This window comes from Herpailurus yagouaroundi, unplaced genomic scaffold (assembly GCF_014898765.1).
Source record: "Herpailurus yagouaroundi ecotype Mexico unplaced genomic scaffold, PumYag 195, whole genome shotgun sequence".
NCBI classification, from domain to species: Eukaryota; Metazoa; Chordata; class Mammalia; order Carnivora; family Felidae; genus Herpailurus; species Herpailurus yagouaroundi.
In genome coordinates, this window is record NW_024412426.1 from 16314998 (window position 1) to 16342830 (window position 27833).

General features: G+C 46.7%; 1 protein-coding gene across 5 annotated transcripts in view; it reads left to right on the plus strand.

The window, feature by feature from the left end:
• ASTN1 (astrotactin 1) overlaps positions 1-27833 on the plus strand; it is a 304165-nt gene that overhangs the window by 117083 nt on the left and 159249 nt on the right. The window lies entirely within an intron of this gene.

Here is a 27833-nt window from a genome sequence, read left to right on the forward strand (position 1 = left end):
TTTTGTTTTGTTTTGTTTTGTTTTGTTTTGTTTTGTTTTGTTTTGTTTCTTTTGGTCTGAGACCATTTCAAAGAACCAGTCTTCACGCCAAGGAAATGTTTAGGGTGAAAGGAAGTGTATGAAGATGCTGAAGGACTAATACTGGGTATGATTGTATCTGAAAGGCCCTGAATATAGATGGTCAAGACAGGCAACGTATCAGAAGGTGTGTTTGGTGTGGGGCTTGAGGGAGTAGTGGGAGGATCCATGGAAAGACGGTCTAATGCTGGTCCTTGTTGCTGCGTCACGAATCTTAGTGTAGCAAGGATCCTGTCTTCAAGTATCCTGTCCTTTCTATCCTCAGAATGATGTGCTCCAGTAAGTTCTCTAGAGAAGTATATACGTGGGTATTGTGTGTGTGTGCGCATGCATGTGTATGTGCACACATAGATGCATGTTTGTGGGGGTGGGTGACCGTGGAGACAGAAATGTGCAGGTCAAGGATGCCAAAGGATTTGAGGAAATAGTTTGTGCCCTTAAAATATAACAGTCCCTATGAGAAGCCCTCCGTTACTAATGCTTTGTTTTTTGAGGCCTCCCCCCACCGAGCGGGGATTAATGGACCGTGGGCACTGAAATGGAAAGAGAACAAAAGTCAGCCTTCAACCTGTGTCTGAAATTTTTCCTTCATATGCTACTGGTCACCCATAGACCAACGATGACATTCTGTCTTCCAAATAAAATGGAAGAGATTCTTCCTTCAGCTTTACTTTCGTTTATTCTACGTTACTCTTCACTACGTTATTATTCATTAACCTTGCTGGAGGGGGCAAAGGTTAAAAGAGCATGGGCAGGGGGTGAGGGCAGGCAAGTCTTGTGTTTGACCTCTTGCATGTGGATAGGCCCCTGTCTCCATGAAAAATTCAGGAAAGCCTTTGACCTGTGCAAGCAAACAGGGACCCCAAGGTGAGGTGAAGATGTAAGGACTCCCTCCCGTCCTTGGCAAAGACGCGGTGGTCAGGGGAGTCTCTCCAAGTCCAGCTTGCTATCTTACCTTGCCCTACTCCCATTCCATGCCATACGCTCTCGCGCACTGCCTCTCCTGTCCTTAACATTCCATTCTAGACACAGTTTCAAAGTCTAAAGTTGTGTATCTGCCCTCAGCTTAGAAATCAAGCCTGAGGGTATCCTGTTTGAAGATACCGTTCCTAGAATCTCTGATGGCTTCTTCTTAAGAGACTCAGGGACTGGTAGACTTCATCTGATATGCTTTATACCACATCCTTCGGAGGTGAAGTAGGCAGCCATTTGAGGCATCTGGAAAGAGAGCATTATAAATGTCAGAAGATTTTGCAGGCCTTTGACTAGTAACACTGTTGGACAGCAAAATGCACTTACATGAAATTTTATTACCCAAGCCCTGTTGGTTATGAAATAACAATAGCAGAGCTATTTTTCATTAACTGTAACGATCGATACTGATGTGGTTTTCAGTTCGGATCCAAATAGCATAATTTGAAAAAGAGAAAAGTTAAGGTGATTATCAAAATATGAATACACCCAACCTTTTCTCTCTTGTTAAGAAAATGTATATTTAAAAGCTTAACTGGTAATTCTAAATATTTCCAATATGTGCAGAGGGAATTAATGGTTCTGTGAAAACCTTCAAGTTTACATTTCTCTGATTTTGTGTTTACCCTTTTCCCATCCATATTGCCTCAATGCAGGGACCACTGTTTATTTTTATATTTTGCATTTACTGTGTTTAGTTTTAAGCACAAAGTATAAGTAATGAGAGACTGAAAGGCCAAGGAATACCTTTTTTGTATCCTTATGACACTCTGTGAATGAGAATTGGTGAATCCTTGTTTCCACTGAGCCCAGTGTAAATATACCATCGGCAAAATGGTGGGCTTGAGGGAAACCAGTACCTCAGCTGGGGACTTGGCAATTGAAAACTTTGAAAACCCTTTTGCTTTACTTATTGTTCAATCACATCCTAAAATTTTTGAATTATTTTTTCCAAAGAGGTACTCTTTCCCTCCTGACATCTTAGATTACCGTGTTGAGGGTCAAACAATGTATTGTAACCTCCAGCATGATTCAAACTGGGCGGAAGAGATTTATTGTGAATCTTGCAAGGTAATTGACATTTAAAACTACTGAAGCACACAGGGATACTCTTGATACTCTTTTGCAAACTCTTGAACAAGTGAAAGCCAAATCATCGAATGGAAATCAGTTGTGTGAATTTAAATCCATAAATCAGAGAATTGTTCAGTTATAAGCACATCCTTTACTCCACAGCATAGAAGGTCAGGTTTTAATATGACTTTGTTTTTTTTTTAATGTTTACTTATATTTAAGAGAGAGAGAGGGAGAGAGAGAGAGAGAGAGAGAGAGAGAGAGAGCGCGAGCTGCGAGTGGGGGAGGGGCAGAGAGCGAGGGAGACGCAGACTCCAAAACAGCTCCAGGCTCCGAGCGGTCAGCATAGAGCCCGACTTGGGGCTCAAACCCACAAACCATGAGATCACCACCTGAGCTGAAGTCAGGGGCTCAACCAGCTGAGCCACCCAGGCGCCCCTAACATGACTTGACTTTAGATATTCAGACTCTGTGGGTTTAAATTTCCATGTTGTACTTTTGCTAATTTGCCATATGATCTACATTTTTCTTCTTACGGTATGCAAAAGAATTGAATGGTGCATAATAGCACTTTAACGTATTATCTATATATTTCATCTTTGTAATTAAAGATGGCAGTGGTAATAGACTTCCTATATGCATATAGGTTGGTTAAATACAGTGTTCACAGCAAGTAACCTTTCAAAAATCCTTCAGTTTGGTATATATAGTTTGCAGTCATAACTCCTGCTGGTAGGTAAGCTTTCATAGTTCAGCCCTCGTAGGCACAATTCACAGTTGTGTGGAAAAAAGTAATGTTTGAGCGTTTGTCTATCTCCCTGGGGACTTGGGGACTGGAGCCCATCAGTGAAGCCTGGGTCTGCTCAAGACCACTAGTCCCACCTGTGTGGGGCCCATTGGCCAGTGTCTGCAGGTCCGTGTGGCCCTCAACTGCTGGCTCCTCAGGTGTCTCCAAGCACCTTGTCTCTGGGAGCTCCAGGTGAGTCCTAGACACGTGGTTTTCTTTTGGGAGAAACAGCATAAAGAACCAGGTTCAGGGACAAAGGAGGCCACAGGTGTTACTGTGGAGTCCCAGCATCCAGGAAATAGAATGGACACTTTAGAGAAGTTGTATCCTGGGGAAGTAACGGCTGGGCCGAGTTAGTACAAAGCCTACGGAACATACCTATGGGAGCTTCCAGGACTGTGTTTCCACGACCGTCGCCAACTTCGTGCCAGAGGACCCATCCTTGCTCTCACTTGCTCTTCCTTGTGCATCCTCGCTCAAGTTCAGTTCAGCTGCCTACGCATCGTGTGTTACTTTGCTTGAAGCTGTCTTCACTGCACTTGTAAAGCTCAGCCACGTCTAAGGGCAGGGAAGAGCATTTCTAAGTGTGGTCATTGCCATGTGCCATCAAGGCCATCGGTTTATTATTAAGTGTCTGTGGGCATAGGAGAGCTAGATGCTTTTTCTGTCAGTCCCTTTTGCCTTCAGGTAATCGGTTATAAAAATTCATTAGCAAATTCGTTAATCAGGGTCACTTTTACATCTTCATTGTCAATTTATATTGTTTGCTTAGTTCAACTGAGGATGCCCTATCCTTCTTTTTGATCTTTAGAAAGAAATGGAAGGGCACCTGGGTGGGTCAGTCAGTAGAGCGTCCGACTTCGGCTCAGGCCATGATCACACAGTTTGTGGGTTCAAGCCCTGTGTTGACAACTCAGAGCCTGGAGCCTGCTTCAGATTCTGTGTCTCCCTCTCTCTCTCTGCCCCTACCCCACTCATGTGCGTGCACGTGCTCTCTCTCTCTCTCAAAAATAAATATTAAAAAAATTTTTTTTAGAAAGAAATGGAGGAGTTTAGTCATGTCTTGTGTTACCACAAAAGATAGAACTAGAGTGATAACAGATTCAGTCCAAAGAACTTTTCTAACAATTCAAGCCATCCATTATGGGGCAGGACTGACTTACTGGCCATACCGTCCCCTTGCCAAAGCCATTGTCTTGTACTTGGCCTCCTACTAAGAAAATGGTGGGCAGTTCGTAAAATAACAGCAAGATCCCTACAGACAAAACCTCCTCGCACTTGGGTTGTTACTGGCAGACTGATGTGCAAAAGAGGACATGGCAGGGCCCATTTGGGGGCTCTCCCAAGTGCCAAGGGAAGGTTGGTTTCTAAACCTCCCCACTTGGCACCATGGTTTGGCTGTGCCTGTCTTGCCAAGGCGCATCAGGTGCAGGTACATGGGAGTCCATTAGCCGTTTCAGTTGTTGAGCTATTCCGAGTGCTGGCCGTGCTCCCATATTCACACGGGTGTGTGTGGGGGGCTAGGATGTGTGGGAAAGAAACACTGGGTTTAGGGTTGGAAGGTAAGCTTCAGAGCCTGGCTTTATACGACGTCGGGTAATCTGCTGACCTTTTGGGAAGCTTCTCACCTCAACTGTGAAATGGATACATTCACTGCTGAGGCTTTTTAGTTTCCAAAAAATGGAGATCCACTCAGGTCTTCTCTGTAAGGGAGTTTGACTATAGTAACTCACATGGAGGTAAGGTAGACAGGAATCTTCTCCTTTTTTTAAATGTTTATTTATTTTTGGGAGAGAGACAGAGCACGAGCAGGGGAGGGGCAGAGAGAGAAGGAAACACAGAATCGGAAGCAGGCTCCAGGCTCCGAGCTGTCAGTGCAGAGCCCCACACAGGGCTTGAACCCACGAATCATAAGATCATGACCTGAGTCGAAATCGGATGCTTAACCGACTGAGCCACCCAGGCGCCCCAGCAGGAATCTTGTAATTAAAAAAAAAAAAATCCTCAAAGTAGAATTTCATGAACTCTGGAGCTGAAAGGTTGTGCAGGATCTGGGAGTCACCCCGTCAGCCCCCAGCACCCACGGCTGGTTTGTGGTTTGGCTCTTGGACGCGTCCATCTTTATCGTTCCCATTGCCATAAATTAGCTCCTTTGTCCAGCGTGCTCTGTAAATCTCATCCCCATTTTGATGCTTTTCAGTGTTTGTACTATCCATTTACTCATCAAGTCACTTCACTTGTGACCCCTTGGGACTTCTTGCACCTTGTCCCTGTCCCTGTGGCTGCCAGATTCCCTGCTTTTCCCCACCTCCCCTGACTCCTTAGGGAGACAAGCAGAGGGAAGCTAGTTACCGTAGTTCTTTTTTGTTGACAGCTTTTTTCCTCTCAAATCACCCCGTGGGAGGCTATAACCCTAACCTCTCCCATTGGCTGTGGTTACAGGAAGGTTGGCTTAGGTGGCACAGAACACGACTAGTCCTGTTCCAGGCCCAGCTCGGAACCACTTTCTTTAGCAGAGGAGAGAAGCCATGATCCCGTGATTTGCTTGTTCAATGCGACGGGCGTGCTGCAGGGGAGCCTGGGTGGCTCAGTTGCTTAAGCGCCCCACACTTTTTTTGGCTCAGTTCATGATACCAGGGTCATGGGATCAAGCCCTGCATCGGGCTTCATGCTGGGTATGGAGCCTGCTTAGGATTCTCTCTTTCTCCCTCTGCCTCGCCCCCCACCAGAAATCCCCCGAAAAAACACTACTCTAAGTACTTGCAGTATATATTACCGTATGTTTTATTCTCATCACAACACCGTGAGGTAGGGATAATTATCATCCCATTTTACAAATGAAGGGACCAAGGGCCAGAGAAGTGGAGTAACATACCTAAACTCAAACAGCTGTTAGGTTACACAGCCAGGATTTAAGTCGAAGCAGTTGGCAGAGTCCAGACTCTGTTCTCGAAGAAGCAGCAGCTCATATTCTGGCCAATCGTGGGTGCCCAGTAAGTATTTCTTGCATGTCCTTTCATCGGTTTTTGTTGTTTCGTCCACTTTTGACTGCTGAGCCTCATCTGATGCTTTTCCCCCCATTGTTGCTTCAAAACCAGTAACTCTGTGAGCACTAGGACCCACAAGCAAGGTAGAATATAGATCTTTCTTCCTGTGGCTACACCAGACAGCTAACCCCAAAAGCTCAGATTCCGTTCAGCTTGGCTACACCCACCTGCTAACCTTGGCTTCAGCCACACCGCCTCACAGCTGGCTGCGGGCTTATTGGCAGGGAAGGGAAGAGGGCAGTTAGGGACTTTTCACTCTAAAACTGTGAAAGTCATATAACAATAAATTTAGGCTTTTTCAGGTACATTCTTTCACATCTTTGCAGTTTTTAAAAACAAAAAAAAAAAACATTTTAAAAGCATTATTGACCTGTCATTGATTTAAAAGAAATCATTGACTCATTCATTCATTTAGATAGGGATTCTTTACCAGTATCTGTCAGGCGAAGGAGGTAGAAAATAAGACAACCTTTTGCTTTCAAGGAACATTTAATGATATTATTAACACTTAACATTGGAGGATGGCCTTTGGCAGAACTGGGAGGCAGGTAGAGTGTCTGCCTTCTTTTCCATTTCTTTATATTTTTTACATCCTTTTTACAGTTTTGTTCTTCTCTTTCCTGAAGCTCATGGAGACCTTAAGCTGCCCCCATGTCTCCAGACAGCAAGGAAGACAGCTAAGAGGCCACATTTTCATGATACTATTTTTTAACAACATGATGTAATACTCTGTTCAGCAATTTAGCTCACTTGATATAGAAGCCAACAAATTTTAAGTACTTAGTTCCAAAAATCTCTGAAGATCCTTTTGAAAGCGGGAGTCATAATCTCTGTGGGGTTTAAATCGATAACAAGAACTGGTGATACTCATAGTAATGAAGCTAACGTTTTTACTCGCTGGGTCCCAGGCAATGTATGGGATCACTTTCATGCATAATATCCGTCGACTCTCTAAAAATCTAGTGAAATAGATGGTAATTCTCCCACTTTTCAGATACGAACACTGAGACTTCGAGAAAGTACATCACAGATCCGAGGTCTTTATAGGTGGAGGCAGGATTCAAGGCAAACGCATCCGACCCCAGACTTCATTCTGCCGTGACCGTGCCGCTTGCTGGCTTCAGGGTCAGCCGGTTTGTTCGGTTTTCCAGGCTGTGGGATAATTTGCTTCCTCTGGCTAGCACAGTAGAGACCCTTCACTTGACGAACATTGGGAAAGCTCATAGAGAACTAGGCAAGGAAGGTGCTGTCATGATGGAGTCTTTGAGCTACATCGAAAGGCGAAGATCTGCACTGAGCAAACGGATAAAGCATCGCAGAGAAGCCTGGGGTTGACTCTGGACAGAGGTCACCGAGAAGCCAAGACTCCAGAGAAGACTATACATTCCGTATATTGAACTTCAGGGCGGGAGTTTATAGCAAGGCTTTGTTATCAGAGAGACCAGTTTAAATCCCTGTTCTACCCCTTACTACGTTTTCTAGTGTCCTTGGGCCAGTTGCTTAAAACTCTCTGAACTCACTTTCCTCATTTATGAAATGGGAATGATAATAGATTCTCCTTCTTAAAGCTGTTTTGAGGATTACATGAGATGATTCTTACTAAGCACTTCCTACAGTGCCTGGCCCGTGGGAGGTGCCCAGTAAATACGAACCAGGTAAACCCTTGGGGTGCCGGGCAAGCTGCCTGTAACCATTCCTTGCGTCGTGTGTTACTCCGGGGCCCACTACCTTAGGGAGCCGGAAAAACAGCTGGGATCATGGCAGCCCCTTGCAGGAGTCCTGGAGGAGTTGTGCTCGGGGGCAGGACTGAGGCAATTAAGGTCATCAGGGCAACAGAACGGGCCCCTCGTGAAGCCGGGATGTGGCCGTGTACATCTAGGGCATTGTTAAGCCACTTCTGTTTCACTGTTTACAGGGTTTCCTAGCAGCTATCCTATGGTTTGGGAGGACGATCCCAGCTCCAAATCCCCTGGAAGAACTTCACTAATTTATTTATTTATTTTATCAAACCAAATGATGTCATCATGGGAATTTCTGTTCTGCTGAGGTATCTAAGAGTGTTGTTACTCACGTTCACGACGGGGAAGAGAAGGCATGGACTGATGGGAGACGTTTGTGGCCAGCACTGGTGAAAAGGCTCAGGGTTCTTTGTTGTTTTTAAATTTTTTTTTTTAACATTTATTTATTTTTGAGAGACAGAGAGAGACAGAGCATGAGCAGGGGAGGGGCAGAGAGAGAGAGGGAGACACAGAATCCAAAGCAGGCTCTGAGCTGTCAGCACAGAGCCTGATGCGGGGCTCGAACTCGCAAACCGCGAGTTCATGACCTGAGTCGAAGTCGGACGCTTAACCGACTGAGCCACCCAGGCTCCCCAAGGCTCAGGGTTCTTAATCTGAAGGCTGTCATCTTTCCTCCAGCTCATGCTGCCTTCTTCTTGCCTTCTGTCCATGTCTAAAGTTTTGTGATTCTTTCACTGACCCGAAATTTGCCTTTAAATCTGACCTCAAGCCTACACTCAATGGGTGGTTGGTGGGGACAGAGTAGCTTTGGGTATAGTGGATGTAGGCAGCCATGTGCCCAGAGACAGAAGCCTGCGTGGGCAATGGCAGGAAATCAGGCCACGGGTCTGTAAAGTGCCAGATGATAAACACTTTCAGCTTTGCAGGCTGTTTGAACTCTGGTACAACTACCCAACTCTTGCCATTTTATAGTGCCAAAGTAGCCATATGCAATAAGTAAATGGATAAACGTGGCTGTGTTCTAATAAAGCTTTATTTACCAAATAGGCAGCGGGCACCATTTGGCCTAGAGGCCATAGTCGGCTGATCCCCATCTAGTACATTCTCTTTTGTCTACAGCGTGTGAACAGAGACTGAAATCTTAACAACTTAGTGGAAGTGTTAGGGTACCATTTGCAGAGTGAAAGATAATAGTTTGCTCATTTTAGTCAGACTCCTATAGATTGATTATAATTGTCACTTAAGGCAGACATTGACAGAGATCGTTCTTGCTACAAATTCAAGGCACAAATTCAGGTGAGATACAAGCATATTAGCCTCTCCTGAGAGGTATTGATGGGTTTAGTGAAGACAAAGTTGATGAAAACAAAATATGCTTAGACTTGACAAGGGAATTATCAACAAGGTATGGGTTAGGAAATATGCATTTTTTTTTCCTTCCCTGTGAGGCTGATGGCTCCTGCTTGGTTTCGATTTTGACATACACAGTAGACTTTTGTGAAATGTTTAGATAGGTTACAACAGCCCCTTATACAGAAACACCTAATGTTGGTGGACATGCACGCAGAGAAGTATATTACGCTTCCAGATAGGTCATGATACATTTGGTCTGTGATACATAAGGACTTTACATTTATTTATTTTTGAGAAACGGAGTGAGACAAAGCGTGAGTGGTGGAGGGGCAGAGAGAGGAAACACAGAATCTGAAGCATCCTCCGGGCTCTGAGCAAGCGGTCAGCACGGAGCCTGATGCGGGGCTTGAACCCACAAACTGTGAGATCATGACCTGAGCCGAAGTCGGACGCTCAACCGACTGAGCCACCCAGGTGCCCCGATACTTAAGGACTTTAAGAGTTAGTGGTGGCTGTCTGCCTTGCTTATAAATAAGGCTGAAGGTGGACGAGGCATTTTGAGAGACCTCACCTCATAAAATCGCCTTATCGCATACCCTGTCAAGTATGAGCCCAGGTTCATTGGAAGTCTTGCCTGCATGAGAGGCTGATGTCAGTAGCTCTCCTCCAGATTGCACAGGAGTCTCCGTGGTACATCTGAGGAGGTCGGGAGCTTCCTGCTGCTGCCTTGCTATTTATGATTCTCCTGATACCTCTGTCACTGCTGCTGACATCCACGAATAGCAAGAGATGAGTCAAATAGCCTTCTAACTTGGGCGAATCAGATGCTCAGTTAATTGATATATTGAACTGTGGCTGACAGCAGTGAGTGCCTCATGGAGAAGTATCTGGGCCTTCTGGGCTTGGCTCCCAGTCCCGAAATTTGCTTAGGGTGAACTTAAGGGGACTTCTGCAGCCCCCTAAAGCACCATGGCCATAGGAGATCCCTAAGAGATCAGACAGCAGGTGTTTGTTAAAGGGCTCAGCCTTTTGTTTCCTCCCTTCCTGTATTCTGTCTGAGCAAGAAGGTGGAAGAATTTGGGACTGAGACGCATAGCATTTGGGATGTAGAGGAGTGAGTGTGTCAGAACTTGACCTGTCTGGGCCTCGGACACATTCTTACGAGGTAAGGTAAGCCACCCTACAAACAAACACAGGAGGGCTCTGCCTCCCAACGGTGATGTTGAAGCATCCCAGTTTGATTCTTTTTATTCCCTAAATGATGTGGCGTGTACACGCGCAGGTCACCATCCCTGGGCTTTCAGCTGGCCGCCTCGGGGGCTCTGCTGACCAGAGCACGCGGCCTCGGCACCTGAGAGTTCCAACCTGTCCAGGACACAGCCACCATCCTTGGACCCTGCCTGCGGTTGGAACAGGCAGCACCAGCGTGTCCCCGCTGGGGCTCTGCCCGGAACTCCCAGAACAGAGTGACGCCATCAGGCTGTGTTCCCCTAGACGGCATTTTCTCTTCTTCCCTCAACAGTGATACATGCTGGGCTGGGGAGACCAGGGGACCATTGAATTAGAAATCAGGAGGCTTTGCTTATGGGCCTTTTCCCCACAAAAGTCTGTGAAACTGCAGGCATATGTCTTCACCTGTCAGAAGCCTATTCTCATCTGCACATGAGTGTTCTTAAAACTTTAGGCATTCGGATTGTGCCATGGTTGTTTTTTTTTTTTTTTGTTTTGTTTTTTTAAATCTGCCTTGGTATTTTCTGAATATTTTTATTTACATTGACTGGCTTTTCCAGTTTGAACTTATTTTTGCCTTAGATGAAAAGGCCAGCAAAACCAGGGGTTTGATGTTATCGTTAATGATATCGGCACAGGTTAGGAAAAATATTATTTTATAAAAGAATGAAATGGAAACATCCCCTACTTTTGCCAGCCATTGGCATGGTGCCAACTAGGAGCACATGGATGGGCTGTGAGCACTCTGCCTTGGGAATCCCAAACTGGATGACCTTGTAAGTTGCTTCCAGCTCTGGCATTCCAGGAGTATGAAAGTGAAGGGCATATGGGACACTAGCGACCCCAGTTAAAACAGACTTCAGAGTAACATACAGAGAAACTGTATTCTGCTCCCTGCAGCAACTCTATTTTTCTTTTTCCCATTTACGAACGTGGGATGATGGTCTACGGGGAAAATGGCGGGCTTGTCTGCCTGTAGGTTGGGTTGAATGGAAGTGGTTCTGCCCAGGGAGAGAGCTGTCACTTCCCGCTGTGCTGACCTGTCGAAAGGAGTTTGGTGGCTGGGAGCCTTTTCCCGTGGGCCGGTGGGGCCTGTCCTCAGGATTTGCTGAGCCGCTAGCCCAGGGCCTCTTGTGCTCAGCCAGCCGTCCTCACAGTCTCCCACGGAGTCTGCCTGGACACACCCCCACCTTTGCCTCAGGGAGTACACTGGGAGCCTCCTGATGTCGGCCTCAGAGTGGAGTGGCTCCTGGACCACGGGAGGGAGCACATCGTGGGAAATGAAAGACCACAACCTTCTGCTTGGGGGATTTGGTGCATCTTGGACTCACCTCCGGAGCACTTGGAGTCCTCAAAGAGGACATTTCTCCTTCTACCCAGAATGACTGTGATGAAACCAGAGGCGGAGTGATTGTGGCAAGCACAACCGAGCCGGTGGTTTTATATTTCTTACTCCCCTGACGGCCTCAGTGGCCCTGTGTGCTCTCTTCTCAGGACAGCACTTGTAAGTCTGCTTTGGAAGGAAAATTCCTGATAGGATAGTGGGTTCTGCCCTGCCAAATAACAGGACACCTCCCAGACTTCCCTTCCGGGAGAGCTCTCCTGGTTCTCAGGACTGCATCTGGACAAGGTCGAGGACAAGTCAGTGCCACCTCTCTCGGTAATGACAGGCCGTCTTCGGTCTTTAAGGCACTGGAGACCCTGCTGTCTTTCTCATCCCTGCTTCCTCTTCCACATGCCCTTTGTGAGTTCCTTTGCCTCTTTGATCAAACTTGCATCTGATGTTCATTTTCACCTGATTTCATCTAATGAAAAAAATTGAAGTGGGAAGTGGGCCGTGTAACCATTCCTGTGTGGGACTGTGAGTGTGTTCAAAGGGCTGCGTTTGCCTCCAGAATTTTTTTACCAGCGTCTATGTCAAAGGCTGCCTTATCCAGTTAATATCCTTCCACGTCACTAGGGTCGCAGAGAAAGAAGAGTGAGAAGGAGGAAAGTAGTTCTTTCGCTTGAGAATCATCTACACAAATAGTGCATTTTATTATTTGGGGAGAGAAGGATCTGTCTTCCTACTCATTCTTATTGCCCGGGATGCCCTTTTCTGTACCCTCTTACTCACTGCTGCTGCACCTGCCATGGCTGTGTCTTCCTGGGTCCCTCCTTCCCCTCCATGTGTATGCGTTCAAATCCTACCTCTCTTTCGGGTCCCATTTCAAATGTGGCCACCTCTCTGCATCATTCAGCTGGAGACCATTCCTCCCCCTTGGTCTCCTATGGCCGGGCGAACAGGAAAGGCTTCTTTGAGCCTTTCTTATGGCTGGTGTCTGTTTCCATCCAAAGGCAATTTTGATGAATCTTGTCTTCCCTACCAGACTCCAGGATCCTAAATGGCAGGATCTGGTTTTGAGTCTGATTCATCTTTATATTTCTTACAGCTACCAACCCGACGCTTCACACAAGGAATGTCCCCCAGTTGGTGTTTGTGAAATGAGTAGAATTTGTTTGTATCATGTTTTTGTTTTTTTTTTTTTTTTTTCACTTGGTCCTTATAACTGTCTCTGTCTCCAGCCTTGGCCTCTCCTACCAGCTTCTGACTTACATATCTGCTTGGGTGTCCCACATGCATTGTGAGCAATGTTTCCCCACCCACCCTGTCCTCCCCTTGTGCCTCCTGTGGTGACAGGACCACCAACACCATCACCCAGGCTAGACCCCCTTTCCTCCCCCTTCTCATTCATTCAGTCCAGCACCACATTCTGCTCATTTTAGTTTCCAGATGCCACTGGAATCCTTCTGTACTTGTCCCCTCTACTGCCGCTGGTAGGACAGCCTCCTTCCCCAAATCCCCCCCTACCCCGCCCCCTCCTCTCACCAGATTGCTACAGGCGATTTCCACCTGTTCACACTGCCTTCTCACTTGCTCCCCTCAAAAACTTCCCTCTTTCGGGGCTTCTGGTTGGCTCAGTCAGTTAAGCATCCAATTCTTGGTTTCGGCTCAGGTCATGATCTCATGGTTCATGAGTTAGAGCCCCACATCAGGTTCTGTGCTCACAGTGCAGAGACTGCTTGGAATTCTCTCTCTCTCTCTCTCTCTCTCTCTCTCTTTCTCTCTCTCTCTCTCTCTGCCCCTCCCCCACTGTCCCTCAAAATAAATAAGTAAACCTAAACAAAAAACTCCCCTCCCATTGCCACCAGGCTGTCCTTAGCAAAGTGCGGCTTGCACGGTATCATCTTGCTCACAGAACACCTGAAGTAATTCCCTTCGCTCTGAAAGGTCACTTCCCAGCTAACCTTTTCATGGCCTGACCCTCATCTCGTCTCCTCGGTTTCCACTCTGTCCTAGCCACACTGACCAACTTGGTCATGGTGCCTGGAAGTCCCTTGCTGTGTCATACTTCTGTGATTTCACGCGTGTTTTACTTTCGGCTTACAATGTCTTTCCTCTCCTCTGAGTGGGGTTGCTTCTAACTACTGGCTTTAAAATTCGCCCGTGAGTTCCCTGGAAAATGCTCTGACCCCTTTCCCTCTAGGCAGGGTTGAGTGATGCTCTGCAGTCCCCAACACGCCTTCTGCCACGGACCTCATCGTCCTCTGTGCGTGCGGCTGTCTCCCTGAGCATGAACTTCTTGCTTGGGGGCGGGGAGGGGGTGAAGGTGAGGAGTTCCGCTTCTCTGCGTCCTAGCGGAGCCTCTGGTCTTTGCTAGGAGGCCAAGAGGGACTTTGGGAATGAACGGCCAACCCCATGAAGAAGGCTGAGCAAATCTGACAGACAGACAGCTGAGGCTCAAAGGTCCGAGGGCTGAATGACCTGGTAAGTGGCGCCATTGGGAACAGAAGCTGGTTGCTGGTCAGCTCGCCTTCCCTCGTCTTGCAAGACCTTTGGTGGAATGTTCTACTCAGGTCTCCTCTCTGATGGTTGTGGCTCCCTCCTCTCCGCTAAACCGTCACCTCCCCTCTTCCCTTCACGTAATCATGGAACAGGAAGCCCAGGGAAGACTACCGTACCCACCAGAGCTGGCTAGTCACAAGGCCATCTCTATCCATCTATTCGTCCGTCATCGTCTATGGAATGTTTTAAAATCGTTTTTTAATTGATACTGAGCAAAATCACTGTGAGATATTTTCAGAGTGAAGACTTCGGTTTTGAGTGTTCCAGGGCATGGGTGAAGGACTGGGGTAGTACCCACTAGTGTTATAAATTTAGAGGGCCCCTCCCAGGACCTGAAGACAGGACAGTCCCTGACCCAGCCTCTGGACAAAGCAAACGGCTCGCCTTTCATATCCTCGGTGGCTGCGTTCACACCTCTGCAGTTCTCGGCCACGGTGCCGGGTCCCCATCAGTTGTGAACTGTGGCAGCTGAATCTGATGCTGATAATAGTCACAGTGTCAGGATTTGTAAGTGGTTTCCTTTTCTCCATTAGAATAGAGTCTGCATTATAAGTGCCCGATAAAAAAAGTCGTTCTCACTCAGCTTGCATTCTGGTCTGGTTTCTTGACCCAGAGGAAACTTCGCTGGGGTTACAGCCGGCACTGGGTGTGCCTGTGGGGTCTACCCAGTTTGTAGCCCGCATTTGTCATGGTGTGGTGGCAGAGAAGACCGTTGAGAACGGCCGGTCCTGACAGTGTGTGGCCCTCTGCTAAGGCAGATGCAGTTTCTGCACTACAGAACGGAGTTAGCGAGAACTCCTACATCCTACCTGCAGTCACTCTCTAGAAGCGGAAAGATAAATGCAAATATATGTGCATACATAAATACAGATAATGCATATATTAATGAAAACAAAAAGTAAAGCTTTGGTTTCCAGGAGAGAGGACTTTCTTCACACCCTTCCCTTTGTAAAGCACGTAGCAGAGGTTTTCCTATATTAGGTGCTAATAGATGTCTTATAACTGCACTTAATGTGCTGATCATTTTGCAGTATATACAAATATCAGGTCATCATGTTGTACACCTGGAACTAACGTAATGTCATATGTCAGTTATATCTCAATCATAAGGAAAAAATGTGGTGACGAATTTCTTTAACCTCTCTGGTGACGAGACGCGATTCATGCGGATTTTTGTGGAGTACAGCAAGTACAGGCCAGTTAGTTTTTCTAGAGGAAAAATGGCTGTCGGTTTACGTGAGGCCCCTGCCATCTCATAGCAGCTTTGCTGATGGCACAAAAAGGTACAAGTCAGAACAAGGTTGGATAAATGGAAGCCATCGTGCTTTCTGGAAGCACAGCTAACATCTTCTGGATGACACGTCTGTAGCATGGACCTCCGATCTGAACCACCCACCCTCGTGGGTGAGGATGCTGATGTCCTACAGGAGCTGACTTCTTCCTGGGTGGCTCTGCGCTGAGGGGACCTCTCAGCACTGGCCAGGGAGCCAGCAGAGAGGAGTGAAGATGGGCTCCCCGATGGAGGCCTTAAGTCTGAGTTGACAGACAGCAGGAAAGTCATGTACTGTGTGCTGTATCAACCTGGCCAAGCCAGCCTCACTTTAATTAATCAAGCAGTGCACTGTCCATGCTGAGAATGGGGCTGTGGAAAGTTTTTAAAGTGGGGTCTCTGCCTGCATGTGTAGTCAGAGCTATGATACGGGACATAGCAGAATTAGGGATTAAAGATTAATTAAGGAATGCCCACATATGCTTTCAGAGTGGGGACAAAACATGTCCTAGGATCGTAGAAATCAAACCCATTTTTGGGAAGGAGAGAAACTTCTGGTGGGGTCCGTGGCTGGGGTAAGGGGCTTAGGCAAAGGGAAGGTGAGGGAGGGCAGGTCAGGGGAGGGAGAGGGCAAAGGCTCTGGGATAGGCAATAGGCATGGGCGTGTGTCCTCTCTCTCCCTCCCTCTCCCACTTACTCCTTTCAACCCACCTTTCTCTCTCCCTCCCTCCCTCCCTCCCTCCCTCTCCCTTACAATAACACTGAATCTTAAAAATAGAAAAAATAAATCACCTCTATTAAAAAGTAGAAAAATAAAATCCCATGAACGCGGTGATCTGAATTAAATCATAATGGTGCCGCTGGTTGGCTGGGAATGGCCCTCCTGGGGTCAGCAGCACATGCCCGCCCCAGGTACAGAATAATGTCTTGTCTGGAAAGATGATGTCTGTCTCGTCAGTTGCCTTGGAAGCAAGAACCCCTGACTATCTTTGTATCATGAGAGTGTCTCTGGCCAGAGCAGGCTGACCTGTGGATTCACACTACATGATCCAGCCACTGATCAGTAAATCAAAACTATAGCAGAGTTGGGCCTTTTGTCACTTGCCACAGGGTTGGGGGGGGGGTGACGGGCAGAGGGGTGAGCTGGGACTCAGCTTCCAGCTTCCCTCTGCTTGGGCCCATCTTTGGCTGGTGAACACTGGGCCTGTGCCCAACGACCTGGTAGAGGTGACTAGTTTCCACCCAGGAACAAAGTGAGCCACGGACCAGCTAGTGAAGAAATCGAGTTACAGGTGTCCAGTTCTGTACTCAGCCTCATCACCTCCCCGTCAGAAGCCAAATTTAAGAGAGAAATCCTGGAAAACCAGAGGAACAAAGCTGACATCACGCGGCGATGGGTGGGTGGGATGCCAGGGAGGGAGGAGGCAGAGCAGGGCAATTTTGTTTTTTAATTAACGATGGGGAGGATTTGAAGACTTGACAATGGCTTTGCCTGCAAAAATATAATTAGCCAAAGACCATGTGCTGCTGATGTTGGAGGTGGTAGTTGAAGGAAGCCTGCCCTAATGAGGACGTCAGTGCCTCACTCAGAGATTGTCTTCCCAAACCAGGCCTCTTCTCCAGATTCTGTGCTTGATTAGTTCCAGAGAAAAATTGAATTATAATAATTTTTTTAAGAAGCAGAAATAAGAGCCACAGCACTTAGCGCATGGCCCAAGAGGAGACTCTTTTGACTGTCAGTCTTCCCTCTCCCTCCCCTCTTTGATATCAGACAAAGCTTGTTGGCAAGAGTGAAGGGCTTGGAAGATATCTTGGCATAGGATACGCTAATTGCGTTTGTACGTCAGCATCTCTGCTGTCCTTAATTCCTTCGCCTGCTCCCTTTGCTACAGTTCTTCAGCTTTAATATGCATCTTACTTGGATGCCAAGATTGAGTCACAGCTGGAGTGTTACAAGAGCTGTGGCCACGAGTGCCCGTTGTTCTCATCAGCCTTGTGGGTGAAGTACGTTACAAGTGAGAGATCCTTTATGAGCAGAAAGCTGTGTGTGAGAGTTTTGCTGACTTCTGTATTTGACTAGCTTTGAATGACTTGCATTGGGAGTGACCGTTATCATCCTTTGAGTTTTAATGCAAGACATGACCTGCAGGGCTTTCTCTTACCTTCTCCAGGTCTGTTGGCCAGCCAACTTGTAGGTGACCCGACTGCGATGCTGCTCCTGGCTTCCTTGAAAGTGTTCAAGTCTGACACTTTCTTCCAAGTCTGTTTTCTACATGTGCTGTTATATTATGGAAAACATCCACTGCTCCTCTTAGGTTTCTGATTCCAGACTAAGGGCTTCAGGTGGCAGAGGGACCTAAGTCTGTGTGCACGTATGGCAGACTGTTCTCAAGGAAATGCTGGAACATCTGTACCTTGCAACCCTTAAGACGGCTGATTTCACTTAGAAAATATCCACCCAAGGGGCGCCTGGGTGGTTCAGTCGGTTAAGTGTCTGACTTTGGCCTAGGTCACAATCTCGCGATTCGTGAGTTCAAGCCCCGCGTCGGGCTCTGTGCTGACAGCTCAGAGCCTGGAGCCTGATTCAGATTCTGTGTCTCCCTCTCTCTCTCTGCCCCTCCCCTGCTCATGCTCTCTCTCTGTCTCTCAAAAATAAATAAATGTTAAAAAAAATTAAAAAGAAAGAAAACATCCACCCAAGAATAGGTATCTCCAATAGATTTCCCTTGCCTGTGTCAGAACGACACAATAGATGATCACAATAGATTTCCCTTGCCTGGTAAATACGGCCACCGTTGGCACAATTAAATTACTGCTTGAAATGATGCATTTGGTTAACCCTGTGATCAAGCTTAACTGAAGAAGATTGGGGGCATCCAGGACATCTACCACAATGCAGACATTTGGGAATCCTTACTTGTATAATCCTAAGAGTTATGTGTAGGTGCAAGGCCATTCAGGGCTTAATTTAGAAAAGATGGAGGTTAGGGAATTGGGGCCCTGGCCCAGGCCCAGATGGTGGGCCCCTTTCTACTCAGCCAGGTCATAGAACATCATTAAGACCAGTGGTTGAGTCTTGATTTGGCTTTGTACTAACTACCACACGAACCTGAGCAAGTGACTTAACCCCTCTAATCTGTTTTCTCATCTAAGAATGGAAACAGTAATTTCTGCTACTTATATTCATTGGTAGGATTAAATAAAATAATGAATGTAATTCACCGTGTGCTGTGTTTGGCACACGGTAAATACTTTACACATGGTAGTTATTATTCCTTCTTCATTGCTTCGATACCGTAGGAATAAGGCAGTGTGTCCATAGAATTACAAAATAAGACAGGAATTTAGTAGGGGGGCGTGGATTAAGCATGTGTAATGGGATTGCTGTAGATGCCGAGAAATGCTTTCATAGTGATTTGTAGCCTTTGAGATCTTCACAAAACTAACCCTCAGCTTGGTAGGTTTGTCACCTCTCCTAGTACGGACACTGCACCATTGGAGATTCCACTGAGAGGAATCTCCTGGGCAGAGCTCCTGAGTATCTGACTAGACCCTAGCACACCAGACCTCACGGCAATTATGATCAAGTTGTACCTTCCTGCGTGGGACAGGAATATGATCAAGGCCCACACCCTATGTGTTGGGTCTTCTACCTAGCCTGTGACTAGCAGGTATCTCTGAAGAGCACAGCCTTTAACGATCCGTCTCAGCTTGTTTTTTGTTTTTTGTTTGTTTGTTTGTTTTCCGGAGAGGAAACAGAGCTTTTAAGTCTTCACTGGTTCAGAAAGTGATATGTACCAAATTCAGGGAAATTTTGCCATCTCGAATCTCTCCACCCTGCTATACCCCACTTTTTTTTTTTTCAGCTGAAGTCATTGGAGTCTTGACAGGTACCTTGCATACGGTCTGCCCTCAGTGACTAGTCATTAATGTTGTTCATTTGCTCGCCCCCAGCTGCTGCCCACAGAGCTATTAGGTCTTTGAGACCTCTCACCTCCCCTTGGGCTGGGCTGCCTGACTTTTGGGAGATGAGAGGAAGAGGGGTTTAACAACTCCATTATATTTAGAGAGAAAGAGGGTTAAAGTCTAATGGTCATTAGCATATCCTGTGCCAGCTGCCTCTTCTGTTACTTGTACAATAATTCCCTTAATGTTTGGTCCTAATGGAGCAGATTATTGTTATTATTTTATTTCATCAAGATCACCTACTGCATAAAAACAAAGAGGAAAGGAGGAAAGGAACGTGGCCAAGAATAAGCATTGAGCATTATCCAGCTGGAGATATTTATTTATTGGCTTCATGCTTGGCTTGTGAAGTTTTGAAGGGCTGGTGCACATAGCCCATGGAGGGAGCCTGTCTCACGCAGCTCTGCCCACGGGTTGCGGAGACAGCGACCTGGAGTGCTTTTGCTTCTCTCTGGACCCTTTTATCTCCCAGCCTGCCTCTCGTGCACAGTACACGCATTTGTGCACGTGCACGCACGCACATACCCACATACACGGGTTACATGTGGGGCCAGCCTCTTAACACAACACTGATTGGGGGGTCCCATCCACAGTGTCTGACAAGGCAGCATCACCTCTTAGAATATTGCCCCGTCTACATCTAGAGGGATGGGAGGACCTCGGCTTTGCCCAGTGTCCTGATTCCTCCATGCTCTCCCACTCTGCTGAGATCTAGGCAGGTCTTTGGAGTCAGGGGACCCGTTAGGCTAGCCTTGGACCGGGAACACCCTGCATACAGCAAGCTGCTTCTGGCCCCCCCGCCGCTGCCTCACCCGGCTGCACCTGGCTTTGGCATTCTCATTAAGGCAAACAACAGGCGCCTGGTGCCGCTGAAGATCCGAGAGCTCTGAGCTCCTTATGAACAAATGCACTCCTTCGTTTGCTTTGGGACAGCAAAGTTAAGGTTCTGAGGCAAGAAAAAATCCCAAGAACCAAAAAAGCAGCTCTATAAAAAGAACCTGAAAGAGGACAACTTGAAATAGCCCGGGCTGACTCCAGCACGCTAGCCTCCAGCCACTTTCCCTAGAGGGCTTCAGGCTCTCATTAATGAACCTCCTGAAGGCTCATAAAGAAATGGATGACAAACTTCCTGGATTAAAGAAGAAGAATAGTGAGCAAATCTAACCGAATTAAAACTTTGGACCTGGGAAAAGCCAACAAATAAAAAATAAAAAGCTAGCAAGCTGAGTCTCCTCCGGAGAAGAACTTTATTCACAGTGTCTTCAGATTGGAAGAGCCTTCAGATGTCAACCTGCCTAATCTGGAAGACTCTTAGTCTTAGGGATTGTCTCTTGCTTATGGAAGGCTGTCTGTTTGGTCCCCGTCTCTACCTCCCCAAATGGCGTTTTAATGAGGGAAGGTCTTGGAAGGCCTTCTATTTTTTCCCTTAGCTTTGGGTTCTTGCACCCGGAAGCATGGGGAAGGGGTCCTAAAGCATTTGATAGCAGCCAGCTAACATAGTATCCTGCCCTAGTGAGAGGCTAACCAGGCAGGGCAGCTCTGTCCCCCACGTGGGATGTGCAATTCACGTCAGAAGCCCCAGAGGACATATTGAGGCCTCTTAATTAACGTGGTGGCCCGTGGCAACTGGAAAGCATTTCCACACGATTAAAGACTTCGGAAAACCCCCAAGGGGAGGTAATGTTCCTAATAATTTATAAATTGAACTCACTACTTAATATGCTTAACATGTTTCTCTCGTCTTCCATTTGGGAAAGAGATGGGCAGGGGATAATGGATTTCTGTTCGCCAGCCACCACAGGAAAGAGAATCTTCAAGAAGAACAAACCAAGGGGCTTTCTCTTCTAGTTTAGGTGACTCCTCCTGGCAGTAAATGGATCCTCGAGGTCAAGAACATGTTACCACAATTTTGATGACATCATCTAATTTTCAAAGGCCTTATTGTGCCTTTGGGGCTTCCTATCAGGGGCTCCATTGGGCTAGCTAGGGTTGATGGCCCACCTCTGAAGGATCAGTTCCATGATTGCTGTGGTCTGTAGTTACTGGCTTTCCTGCACAGGAAGAGCTCAAAGACATTTTCTCCACCAGTTTAGAGCTATTTCCAGTTTGACAGGGATCAGTGTTAACAATCAGGAAGTTTTCAAGTTGGAAGAGCCCATTCATTTCTGTCAGTCGCTTCATTTGCTAGATGAAAGCCTGGGGAGGGCGCAGAGGAGTTAACACAGCTTGCCCAGAGCCCTTCTGCCGGTTGGCCCTGGGGTTTTACTGGTGACCTCCGTGTTCTTAGTAAATGAGGTCCAGTTTTGCTCAGAAGCACAGGGTCAGACAAGACCTTGCAAAGTCATCTCTGTACCTCATCTGTTTGCTGCCCCTGGAACACTTGGATCTAGATTCGAGTATGGCCGGTGATGCCATGCAGACTTGCACGGTTTTCTCCTGTTGGTCTGTCTCCTTTGAAAGCCAGAGATAGATGTACGTGATCACTGTCATATATGAGAGAGGCCCTTTGCCCCAACAACCCTTGGGCATTGTCAGTGGGAGAAAATAAGAGACATGGACCACCAAACTTGTCTATTTCATTTTGATTTTCTAACCACCATTTAATTCCTTTAGGAATATAATTTGAATTCCGTGTGTCCAGTTGCCTTGAGGGACAATTAATTATGTCTCCGACTCACTCTTCTGGTTACTCCTAGGGTGAAACGGAGCTTTGAAATGTGAGTTGATTGATTGGCTGCAGTCCCTTGACAGATGGTAGCTGGACACATAATCTCAGCTTTTCCATTTCTCTGCCAAGGGTTCACAAAACCCAAGTGACTCCTAAACTTTAGTGACATTTGATAGATGGAGATTCTTTATTCTGGGATTTACTGATCATATGACATTGGTACCAGATAAGGGAAGGACTCCACTGGCCCCTGACGTGTTCCCTAGGGTACTACCTCCAGTCCGAGATATCTTTACCTACCCCAGTTTCTTCTGTTATGAGGAGCAGTGACGTTTCCCAGCCCTGGTGAGCTGTTCTCATCTTCCTTTTGTGCCTGAGTTTACCTTTAAAAGCCAAATTATAGGGACTGTTTCCTCTAACTTGAATGTGAAGCCCACGAGCTCAGGAACTATACCTGTATTTTTCACTGCAGTATCTCCATCCCTGTGACCAGTAGACAAATGCCTTGCTGAAGTAAGTAAAAACTTGTTGAATGATTGAGTAATGAAATGAAGGGATGAGTTACATAGCAATTGTATAAAGCTTTGCTTGCAAGCACATAGAAGATGTCTATATTGAAATACATGCACAGTTGACCTCTTCTCCCTCCCTCCCTCCCTCCCTTCCTTCCTTCTTTAGTTATTGAACACCTTTGTGCCATGCACTGTGCTTGGCCCCAGAGCTTAGTGGCCCCTGCTCATGAAGTCTGTACTCCAGTAGATGAGCTGGACAGGAAAACCAAAGGAAAGATGCTTGTGGTCGGAGTTATGTGGAGGCTTCCGTGGGCAGTTTAGTGAGACTAGGGAAGAATCGGCTGAGGCTGTGTCACTGAAATGACTTGGAAGGGCAAGTAGGAGTGAGCTCAGGGTGGGAGGTGCGACGTAGACCCAGGATGAACACACAGGTCAGATAATGAGACAGTCTGGGGTTAGCCTGCATGATTGGGATGAGCATAAACGGAGATCTGCCTAGAACGTTCTGTCCCTGGGCAATCATCATCAGTGTTATGTACAACGTTGTTACACAAAGGTTTCAAAATCTGTAAGGGATCTGACCAACATCATACTGTTCTCTCAGGTAAGTGCTGAAAAATGTCAGTGTCATAATAAAATAAAAGCTGGTTTCATTTTTTTGATCTCTATTAAAGCCAGGAGAAATGATTTATTGATTTCTAAAGAAAACATATTTTTAAATGCCACTGTTTTTGCATGCAACTTGTTAACGGATGTGGAGTTCTCATCTACCCCAAACATGCTTCTAGTTATAAAATGTTAATAGTTTTGAGAAAAATCAATAGAATAATCAGAAAACTCATGAAAAGATGAATAAAGAGCAAAAACAGTTTCATATCTTGCAGTAATTGTTATTTTTTCTCGAATGTTCAGAGTTTGCAACTTGTTACCTGTCATTGGGTCCAGATGTACCTTAATGCTTTTGCCTTGTTTCGCTTCGTTTTGCATACCATGAAAATTGAAGCTAACACACATAAATGAAGAATACCCTCTGAGCACAGCTAAGGTGATACAGAAATGCAAAGCCAGGAGCTCATGTGTGAATTCCTCCTGCATGCTTTCTGTAAAGCCTCGTGTGATGACGTCGCCATTAGGACGTCTTGTCTGGGATCAAATGGATGGAGGAAGTTTGTTCCTCCCACTGAATTTTATCATCAGACAAGATGTGTGCAGCTTGCCTTTCCCTTTTTGACTTGGTTACCAGGAAGCTCCTCGCTGTAGCTCCTGGTTCGGGCACTCTTTCCATTTCATCTGCCACCTCTTTGTTCTGTTAGATCCCTTGAAAGAAAAATTTTAGAGCAGCTCCGACTTAAATCGAAAATGCTTAAAATTCTCTGTGGAAATTGGTTGAAAATAATGCTAAAAGCAAAAACTATGGTTTATCACAGGAATGCAAAAACGATCGAACGTGAGCACTGGATTTCCATGTCATCACTGTAGAAGGAAAGTTATCAAGGTGGCTATATCCATGGCTTCTCCTAGTATAGTGGAGGGTCTCTACATTTTTCCCTACCCAGGACCTTCTTACTGGATAGAGCAGATAAGCAGTTCAGAGGAATTTGTGTATAGTGACTTTACAAATTATTATTATGACAAAATGTTTTTATTATATATTCATAGCATATAACATTATTTTTGTGATTATTTATGTATGAATCCACGATTAGTAAGTCCTTGCTAAGGGTTGTGACATCTGCCACCAATTTGGGTTGTAGAAGCAGAGAAACCTTACCACAACTTGAATACCTTACGTCGACAGTCCCTTTTCATGTCTATGCCGAGCCTCACCTAGTGGCTGACGCCCATTACTAATAACCGATTAAGAAAAACCCAAGGTTGTTAGGATCACTGACTCTAAGCAGGGGAAGCATTTCAATAAAGCAAGGTTAGATATGCTAATTACACTGGCTTAGCCAATCAGAAACTTGTGTTCTAGCTCCCTATAAGTTATTATTTAAAACAAATAAATACTACTTGGCAGTGAGAAAGAATGAAATCCTGCCGTGTGCAGCAACGTGCATGGAACTGGAGGGTATTATGCTAAACGAAGTAAGTCAGAGAAAGGCAGATATCATGCTTGCCTCATATGTAGAACTTGAGAAACTTACCAGAAGACCATGGGGGAAAGGAAGGGAAAAAAAATAGTTACAAACAGAGAGGGAGGAAGGCAAACCATAAGAGACTCTTAGATACAGAGAACAAACTGAAGGTTGATGGGGGGAAGGTTGATGGGGTGGGGGGGAGACGGGAAAATGGGTGATGGGCATTGAGGAGGGCACTTGAGCACTGGGTGTTGTATGTAAGCGATGAATCATGGGAATCTACCCCCAAAACCAAGAGCACACTGTATACATTGTATGTTAGCCAACTGGACAGTAAATTGTCTTTAAAAAATAAAAATAAATAAAAAATACTTAAAAAATAAAAATGTATGCATTATATTTAATTAAATAAATAAGTAAATATATAATATTCCAAATGGAGTGTCTAGAGCCACACCTGGTAAAAGGAATGTTATTTATTTATTTATTTTTATTTTAGAGACAAAACGTGAGCGGGGGAGAGGGGCAGAGGGAGAGAGAGAGAGAGAGAGAGAGAGAGAGAGAGAGAGAAAGAGAGAATCTCAAGCAGGCTCCATGCACAGCCCCGACACGGGGCTCGATCTCACGACCCTGGGATCATAACCTCAGCCACAGTCAGGAGTCAGAAGCTCAACCAACTGAGCCACCCCGGTGCCCCTAGGGAATTTTAGATGAACCTAACAGAGCGGTGCCATGAGAAAGGATCAGGTCTAGAACCACTTTGGAGCTGTCGGGTTTTATAGCTTCTCTGGGCATTAGTTTCTTCATCAGAAAAGGAGGAGCTGAACCTAGAGGTTTTCAGTGGGTCTCACAGATGAAAGAGAAAACAAATTCTTCGTGGAAATTTAACTAAATTGAGACCTAATGATATCCTCCAGGCTTGTGGTGATGTGTGAGGCGCGCGTTCTTATTTTCGCACAGAACTCTTGAAACGTGAGGGTTGGGTTAATTAATTAATTAATCTTGGGTTTGGACGCTTAGTGGGCGCCCCGTGAAAGGTCCTTTGTTTAGGACGATGCCTCTTTGGACCCGCTGTCAGCTACATGTGCACTTTGAATAGTTTCTGTGTTTTGTTCGAGAAGGGAGGGTAGATCTAAGTTGGATTATCCACACTCCCCCCCACCCCACCCGCTTACGATTTGTGAGACAGAAGCCAGGGTGTGTGTGTTTCCAGTGAGCAACCCCGTACAGCATCACTGGAGCCTGGTGGTTAAGAACAGAGGCTCTGCCATGGGAGGGGAGGCCTTTGGTTCCCATTCCAGAACTGTTTCTTTGCTGTGTGCCCTTGGACAAGTTACTTAACCTCTGTGCCTTAGGCTTTTCAGATGTAAAATGGAGAAATAGTTGACCTGCCTCCAGCAGCAGTTAGAAGTCAGAGCATTTAGAACAAACGTCTGATACACGGGGACAGCCCCAGGATGGACAACTGTTCTTGCTTGATTACTGCATAATACGGGGGATGAACCTTCGGCCTGCCTCCGATCAAAACCGGGAGAAACTGAGGGGAAGCACGGAGGGGCCCCCCGAATACCTCGATGTGAGCGGGACAGGTGGTGTTTCAGCCCTTCCTGGGAGATTGATGTTTATATTGCTCTCACGGCTCTTTAGGGAATAAAATTCCCTCTCGTTTTCACTAGCCTAATTCAATGTCTGACAACTCCTCTCACTCGGGAAGTTATTCTTTCTGTGTGGCTTAATTGCCCATTGTTGCGGTTTCAATTTGGGGTGAAGGAAAGGATGGCGGGTCTGACTCCCAGATAAAGGGCCTGCTGAAAAAACTAGCGGGTGGGACTCCAGCAAATGGGGGGCAGGCTCTGGTTTGTTTGCGGCCCCCTGGGCGTGCTGCTCCCCTGGGCGTGCCACCCCCCGGATGTGTCTGCAGGGCTGGCGGGCTGCAGGGAGGTGGCGGTCAGCCAGGACCCAGAATACTTGTGTCAGGACCCCCACCCACGCAGCAGCCCAGGCAGCTTCATATTTACACTTTCTGTGTACTTGCCTGAGAGATTTCACCAGGAGAAAGGGTTCCAACAGAGAAAAGTCTGAAGAACCTGGTGGCCAGTGTCTGTCCCTAACAAGCCGCCTGACGTGACTTGTCTGTCACCTGGCAGCTGACTCTGTTGCTTCCTGTGTCAGCTGCTCTGTGCCTGAGCACACGGTGTGTGTACGCACGGGGACGTGTGCTCCTTTGCTCCAGGTGATGGTCAGGGAGGGAGGGTGAATGGGAAGATGTATGGGGAGAGGAACTTTATAAATTCAAGATAGAGTTACCACGAGACTGGAAAAGGCTGCTGTTGGTGCATTTGAAGGAATGATCTTGACCCAGCCTGGGGTGGGTGGGCCACTGGGAATTAATAGGGGTTTTCATCTCTAGCCTATGTGACGGGGTGGCAGTGACCGAAGCCCGAGTCGAGGGCAGAGCCATCTGGCACGCCCCCCACCTAGTGAAATAGGTTTGGAGGGATATTGACCAAAATCAAGGGACTGAATACAGATCGTGCACGGGAAGGTTTATGCGCGCCGAGCCCTGGGGAACAGTGGGTTTCCTCCAAACCCTGCCCCCGTGGATGTCGACGTCAGGTGTTCTTTGTCGCCGAGTATGGCGTGTTGGCCACTGCTAGACAATCGAGTGGAGTCCTGGTGTTTAAGGAGAGGCCTCAGAGGATGGGCTGGGAGCATAAGAAGGTTCCGAAGGAAACGCCTTTGCGAGCCTGGCCCTAGGACACGGGTCTCGGTCCCTCCCTCGAACTGTAGAAGAATGAGCGATCACTCAAGGCCGCGTGTGTGGGAGCAAGCTGTCCCCTAAAGCCGTAGGGATCCAAAAAGTCACGTGCAAATGGTGAGGGTCCTCCGCACGCTTGCTTGTGCATGCCTAAGAGACATAAACGTAGCTTTGGATTGGTCGATGGCCTTCCCCTACTCCAATGGAAACATTTCAGGTTAGGCTGAGGATAGCCCGGATGTCGCCGGAGTTAGGACCTATACATGGCTGACTTTAAGATGCGAGACAGGAAGAAATGAGATGCCATCCTGCTGCTAAAAGTTGGCTGGAAACCAGCTTTATGTGTAACAGATTTGCCTTAACAAACTAACCCCCTCCCCTGTTTCTACAGCTGAAGTGATACACACACACA